Genomic DNA, 6,885 nt, shown 5'->3' with positions numbered 1-6,885 from the left:
TCCCACCAGACTACCTGCCGCCCCTCTGTGCATTAGATCATATTGGACTGAAAACAAACATTTCTGTGGTTTTAGTATTTCTAGTACCTTCAGACAAGTCCGTATTGATCAATCAACATTTATTTTGTTGTTGTTAGCATTTCACAAATACATTGTCACAAAGTGTATGTTTATAAAGAACTGCAGTGCCTACACAAAGAGACCTGGCCTGTAAATACCAAAGACATGAAGAGTAAGCTGATTCACAGTAGCTTAAATACACTGTAGCTGTGTGTGTGTGTGTGTGTGTGTGTGTGTGTGTGTGTGTGGTGGTGTGTGTGTGTGTGTGTGTGTGTGTGTGTGTGTGTGTGTGTGGTGTGTGTGTGTGTGTGTGTGTGTGTGTGCGTGTGTGTGTGTGCGCATGTGTGTGTGCGCATGTGTGTGTGCGCATTGTGTGTGTGCAGGTGCAGGGTGCGCGCGTCCATTCCTGACCAGTGTGCTCTCCTGTCTGTGTTCTCCGTGCAGGGTGAAGTTGTGGGCCTCAGCGTTCGGAGGAGAGATCAAGTCCATCTCAGCCAAGTACTCTGGTTCCCAGCTACTGCAGAAGGTAGGCTCTGCTCTGGAGAATCTATCACATCACAAACCTGTAATGTAGTCCACACAAAATACAAATATAATGTACACAAAAGAGGTCAGATATCATGAAATACAAAGGTCTTTCTAAAAGCTGTACATTTAACAGAATATGGTAAAATATGTTTTACTGGCTAGTTCTGGGTCCACAGCTATACATCTTCTATAGACTGTCCATTTTTTTCACATTTGATGACTATTCGATTACTATTCACTAGTTGTTGATGACAAAATACAAATAAAATTTTATCTGAAAATAACAATTTTATAACACCCCTGGCACAGAAAATAATGTTGAAAAAACACTGCTTTGCTGTAATTCTGGAGATATTTTGTAAATGATCCATACATTTTCACTTTCAACCTCTTGCTAGCTCACACCTTGCACACACCCGATTATTTTGCTGAAGATTTAATACGATAGATGAGAATATTGTCTATTAATCGACCGATTTATCTTGTTTTCAATCCATATTGTCGGATACAGATGTGAAGGCCTATGTGAAGGCCTATGTGAATGCCGATATAAAGGCTGATATATTGTACATGGTACATATTTGTGATGTTATCACTGTTTGTTTCTGTGTATGTCTGGTGGACTGAAACATATAGGCTCTGTATGACTGTCATGTTCTACGGTTAAAATATGGTCCTTGAGGGAAGGAGAGGGAGAAGAGGGAAAATCGTTGTTAAACAACATTCCGTTTGTCAAAGGAAAATCTGTTGAAATGCAACTGGAATATTGAGGGGCAATCATGTAAATGGCTATCTTTTTTTCTTTTCTTTTTTGGAAACAGAGTGGCTTAAATGTGAGTTTGAACCCCTATAGAGAGTCAGCCACATATTTAAAAGCCTGTATGTGAGGTTTGTTAATGGGTGTTCTTTTCTCTAGTACTGTGTAGTGGAAGTAGTAGCAACACACACACAGAGACACACACACACACTTACAAGCACACTTAGCAAAGCATTATCTTTTATTGCTAAGCAACAAAACGTTTCACACATTTTCAACCCCCCCCTCCCCCCCACCCCTGCAATCCACACCCCCTCCTCCAACACTCAAACGTTGTGGCATTGCTTTGCAGTGCGTAGTGGAATGCTAATTTGGTTAATATAGGGTTAATGGATGTGATAGCTAGCATAATACAAATTTTGCTAATGCAACGTCAGTGCATGAGGACCTAGCCTTATGCTATAGTTCACCCAGGGCTGGGTGACATAGTAGCTAGCCTAATGMTAATGTAGGGTCAATGGGTGAGTCAGCTAGCCTGATGCTAACATGGCTGATGTAGGCTACAGTTGATGGGTGAGTTAGCCAGCCTGCACAGTCTCTCAGAGCTGGATGATGAGGGAGTACTGATGTGAACTACCAAACCATCAGCACACTGATATTGTGTGTCACTACTGATATCTGAGACTTGGCTCTGTTTCATAACCTACTCCTGTACTTTCACCTCTGGTACACAGACACACACACACAGAGAAGATCAAGACAAGACACAACAACAGACACACTCACACACACACACACACACGACACACACATTGACGGACAGCACACACACACACACACACACACACACACACACAACACACACACACACACACACACACACACACACACATACACACACACACACACACACACACACAACCCCAGCACACACACACACACACACACAACACAAATGCACGTACACGCACAACAATCTGAGTTGCTTCAGATTGGCTGCTTTAGTCCAGGGGTTAGAGGAGGTAATAAGGGTCATTGTTTTTTAACCTTTTAAAAGGCGAATACTAAAGCTATTGGAAATATATTCTAGAGAGAGAGAGAGACTGAGAAGAGCGAGAGAGAGAGAAAGAAGAAGATGATAGAGAAAGAGAGAGAGAAAGAGGAAGATGATAGAGAAGAGAGAGAGAGCCAAAGAGGGAAAGAGAGAAAGAGGCGAGAGAAAGGAGAGAGAGATAAATCTCTGTGTTTCCCCTGGGCAGTGAACAGATGGACTCAGTCTGTCTCTGGTACATCAGAACTGAACTATACACATACAATCATGTCTTTTAAATGTTCTTTAACAAAATGTCTTATTTTGCAACTACTAAATTAATTGAACAATTTCTGTTTGCAATACTGTCATACAGAGAAGACAGTTACTGCATGTGTTGTGTAGTTAACTGTTTAACATGGACAATGGGATGATCTTGGAAGGACATTGTGATCCTGAGTGGCTTGGCATGGGTCATTACTAAAATGCAAATGTTGTCATGACTCCCATTTGAGCCAGATGAAGAGAAGAGAGGGTGAGACACTAGAAGTGTGTGTGAGAGAGAGGGAAAGAGAGAGAGACATAGAGAGAGAGAGAGAGAGAGAGAGAGAGAGAGAGAGAGAGAGAGAGAGAGGAGAGAGAGTGAGAGACTCAGAAAGTGTGAGATGGAGAGAGAGAGAGAACGAGGGAGTGAGTGAGGTTGGGAGGGAGAGAGAGACTGTGTGGCATATTCTGCCTCTATTTTCCTCTCTCCATCTCTCTCCATCTCACCTATTCCTTTTGTTTGCTTTTCCTTCACTTTCAGCAATCTCTCTGTTCAACATAATACTATTGGAATGTTTTTTCTCATTCTTAAACACAAATCCACCTCACCCCCCACCCCTTCAACCCTTCATCCTTCAACCCACTCATCCCCTCCTCCCCTCACCCCCTTCACCCCTCATCCCCTTCAACCCCTCCATTCCCTTCATACCCTCAACTCCAGCTCAATCCCCCACCACCCCTCACCCCTTCACCCCTTCAGGGTCCCTTCAACGCTCTATCCCCTTATCCCCTTCACACCTTCCACCATTCATCCCCTCACACCCCTCCCCTCAACCCTCATTCCCTTCACCCACCATACCCTTCACCCCTCACCACCCTTCACCCCTTCACACACCTCATCCCTTACCCACTCATCCCCCTTCACCCCTTAACCATCATCCCTTGAACCCCCTCCCCACGTCTACCCAACCCTCATCCCTTCACCCACTCATCCCCTTTCAACCCCTTCACCCCCTCCATCCCCTTCACCCCCTCAACCCCCCTCACGCCCCTTTCACCTATCATATTCTCTTCACTTTCCTCAACCCCCTCCTCACCTTCCTAAACCCCCCAGTCCTCTCTCACCCTTGCCAGATTCCTCACCTCGACCCCGCCTTCCTCACCCCCAAGCCTAGTCCTCTCCCATCCTCACCCATTTGCTCCTGCCATCGGAAACACGATCCTCCTATTTCAAGGTTAAACAATCGCAGGGATCACTGACGACACATGCAGAGAAGAGAGCTTTTAGACTGTGTTGTGTGGTGTGTGCGTGTGTTTGTGTGTGCAGTGTGTGTGCTAGTGTGTAGAGTTGTGTTATGTGTGTGGTGCGTGTGTGTGTGTGTGTGTGTGTGTAGTGTGCCGTGCGTGTGCGTGGATGTTGGTTTCGTGGTGCGTGCGTGTGCATGCGTGTGTGTGTGTGTGCTTGTGTGTGCGAGTGCGTGTGTGTGTGTGTGTGATGCGTGTGCGTGACAGGCGTGCGTGTGTGCGTGTGTGTGTGTGTGTGTGTAAAGGAGAGCACAAGCGTCCTCTGATCAATATCCATTCATTTTTCAGCCCTTATGCAAATGAACTGTAGATACCAAGGATACCAAACAAGCGCACACACGCACGCACGCATGCACACACGACGGATACACACACACACACACCACACGCACACACGCACGCACGCACGCACGCACGCACACAGTATGTCTGTACATTAAACACACAATAGAAACATCTCCCTAAACACCAGTTAAATTAGTTGTTGTGTGGTGTGGCTCTGTGGTATTATTCTGTACAAAACTTTAATTTCATGTATCGTTGAACGCATGGAGCTGTGATGGTTTGTGTGTGTTCCCGTCCTGCTGATGTGATAGGTGTTTTAAAGAAACACACGATATCCAGGAATGCAGCCAGCAGTATCTTGGACAATCACTTTAATTCACACCACATTCAGTTCGTTCGGAAAGTATTCAGACCCTTGACTCTTCCACATTTTGTTTATGTTACTGCCTTATTCTAAAATGGATTAAATCGTTTTTTCTCATCTATCTACACACTGTAACCCATAATGACAAAGTATTTACTTGAAAATGTCAAAAAGATAAAAAACGGAAATAATCATACTGTGTGTTGTCTGTGTGTGTGTGTATCTGTGTGTTTGTGTGTGTATGTATTGTAAACTCAGCAAAAAAAGAAACGCCCTTTTCAGGACCCTGTCTTTCAAAGATAATTCATAAAAAATCCAAATAACTTCACATATCTTCATTGTAAATTCAACACTGTTCCCATGCTTGTTCAATGAACCATAAACAATTAAATGAACATGCACCTGTGGAACGGTCATTAAGACACTAACAGTTTACAGACTGTAGGCAATTAAGGTCAAGTTATGAAAACTTAGAACACTAAAGAGCCTTTCTACTGACTCTGGAAAAACACCAAAAGAAAAGATGCCGAGGGTCCCTGCTCATCTGTGTGAACGTGCCTTAGGCATGCTGCAAGGGGCATGAGACTGCAGATGTGGCCAGGGCAATAAATTGCAATTTCCGTACTGTGAGACGCCTAAGACAGCTGCTAATAGGGAGACAGGACGGACAGCTGATCGTCTCGCAGTGGCAGACCACGAGTAACAACACTGCACCAGGATCGGTACCATCCGAACATCACATTCTGCGGGACAGGTACAGGATGGCAACAACAACTGCCCGATTATACACCGAAGGAACGCACAATCCCTCCATCAGTGCTCAGACTGTCCACAATAGGCTGAGAGAGCTGGACTGAGGGCTTGTAGCGCTGTTGTAAGGCAGGTCCTCACCAGACATCACCGGCAACGACGTTGCCTATGGGCACAACACCCCATCGCTGGACGCAGACAGGACTGGCAAAAATTGCTCTTCACTGACCGAGTCGCGGTTTGTCTCACCAGGGGTGATGGTCGAATTCGGGTTAATCGTCAAAGAATGAAGTTATACCGAGGCCTGTACGATCTGGGGATGTGGTATCGATGTGGAGGGTCGTCATTGTCTGGGCATCACAGGATCATCAAGCTTGTTTCATTGCAGGCAATATCCACGTTGTGCATTACAGGAAGACATCCTCTCCTTCATTTGGTAGCCCTTCCTGGCAGGCTCATCCTGACATGACCCTCCAGCATGACAATGCACCAGCCATAACTGTTCGTTCTGTGCATGATTTCCTGAAAGACAGGAATATCAGTGTTCTGCGATGGCAGCAAAGAGCCCGGATCTCAATCCAATTGAGCCGTCTGAGACCTGTTGGATCGGAGGGTGAGGGCTAGGGCATTCCCCCCAGAATGTCCGGAAACTTGCAGGTGGCCTGACAGCAAGAACTGGCAAAATCTGGTGCAGTCCATGAGGAGGAGATGCACTGCAGTACTTAATGCAGCTGGTGGCCACAACAGATAACTGACTGTTACTTTTGATTTTGACCCGCGTTTGTTCAGGACACACTTATTCAATTTCTGTTAGTCAACATGTCTGTGGAATTTGTTCAGTTTATTTCTCAGTTGTTTGAATCTTGTTAGTTCATACAAACATTTACATATGTTACGTTTGCTGAAAATAAACGGGCAATGAAAGACATTTCTTTTTTTTGCAGATTTAGTAGTCTTATTCAGTCTGCTGCTGTGTATGTCTGTAATTAGTAGCTATGCCGGCAGAGAAAGAGAGAGAGAGAGAGAGAGAGATGAGAGGAAGAGAGAGAGAGGAGAGAGAGAGAGAGAGAGGAGAGAGACATTTTACCTTATCTGACCACGTTTGCCTAATTCAGACCTGAAGGTAAACTTAGATCTCATAAAATCCCGGAGTGCACGCTCAACACACACAGCAAACACACACAACGAGCCTTCTCAACTCACCGTCCGGTCTGGCAAAATCGATACCGCCCTTTCTCGTCACGCGTCATTAACCCATCCATCATCCTCTGCTCTGTTTCCTGTCAATGTTTAAGAGTCTGCCGTGTGTGTCTCTCTCTCTCTGTGTGTGTCTCTCTCTCTCTGTATGTGTGTGCCTTGTTCTGCTCTGCGTGTGCTGTGTCCTCTCTCTCTATGGTGTGTGCCTTTTGTCTGCTCTGCTGGTGGTGTTCTCTCTCTCTTCGTCTGTATGTGTGTGCCTTGTGTATCTGCTCCTGCTGTGTTGTCTCTCTCTCTGTCAATGTGGGCAGGTGCCTGTGTCTGCTCTGCTTGTGTCTTCAGCTC

Source organism: Salvelinus sp. IW2-2015, unplaced genomic scaffold, assembly GCF_002910315.2.
Source record: "Salvelinus sp. IW2-2015 unplaced genomic scaffold, ASM291031v2 Un_scaffold1374, whole genome shotgun sequence".
NCBI classification, from domain to species: domain Eukaryota; kingdom Metazoa; phylum Chordata; class Actinopteri; order Salmoniformes; family Salmonidae; genus Salvelinus; species Salvelinus sp. IW2-2015.
This window is presented reverse-complemented; position numbering follows the sequence as displayed.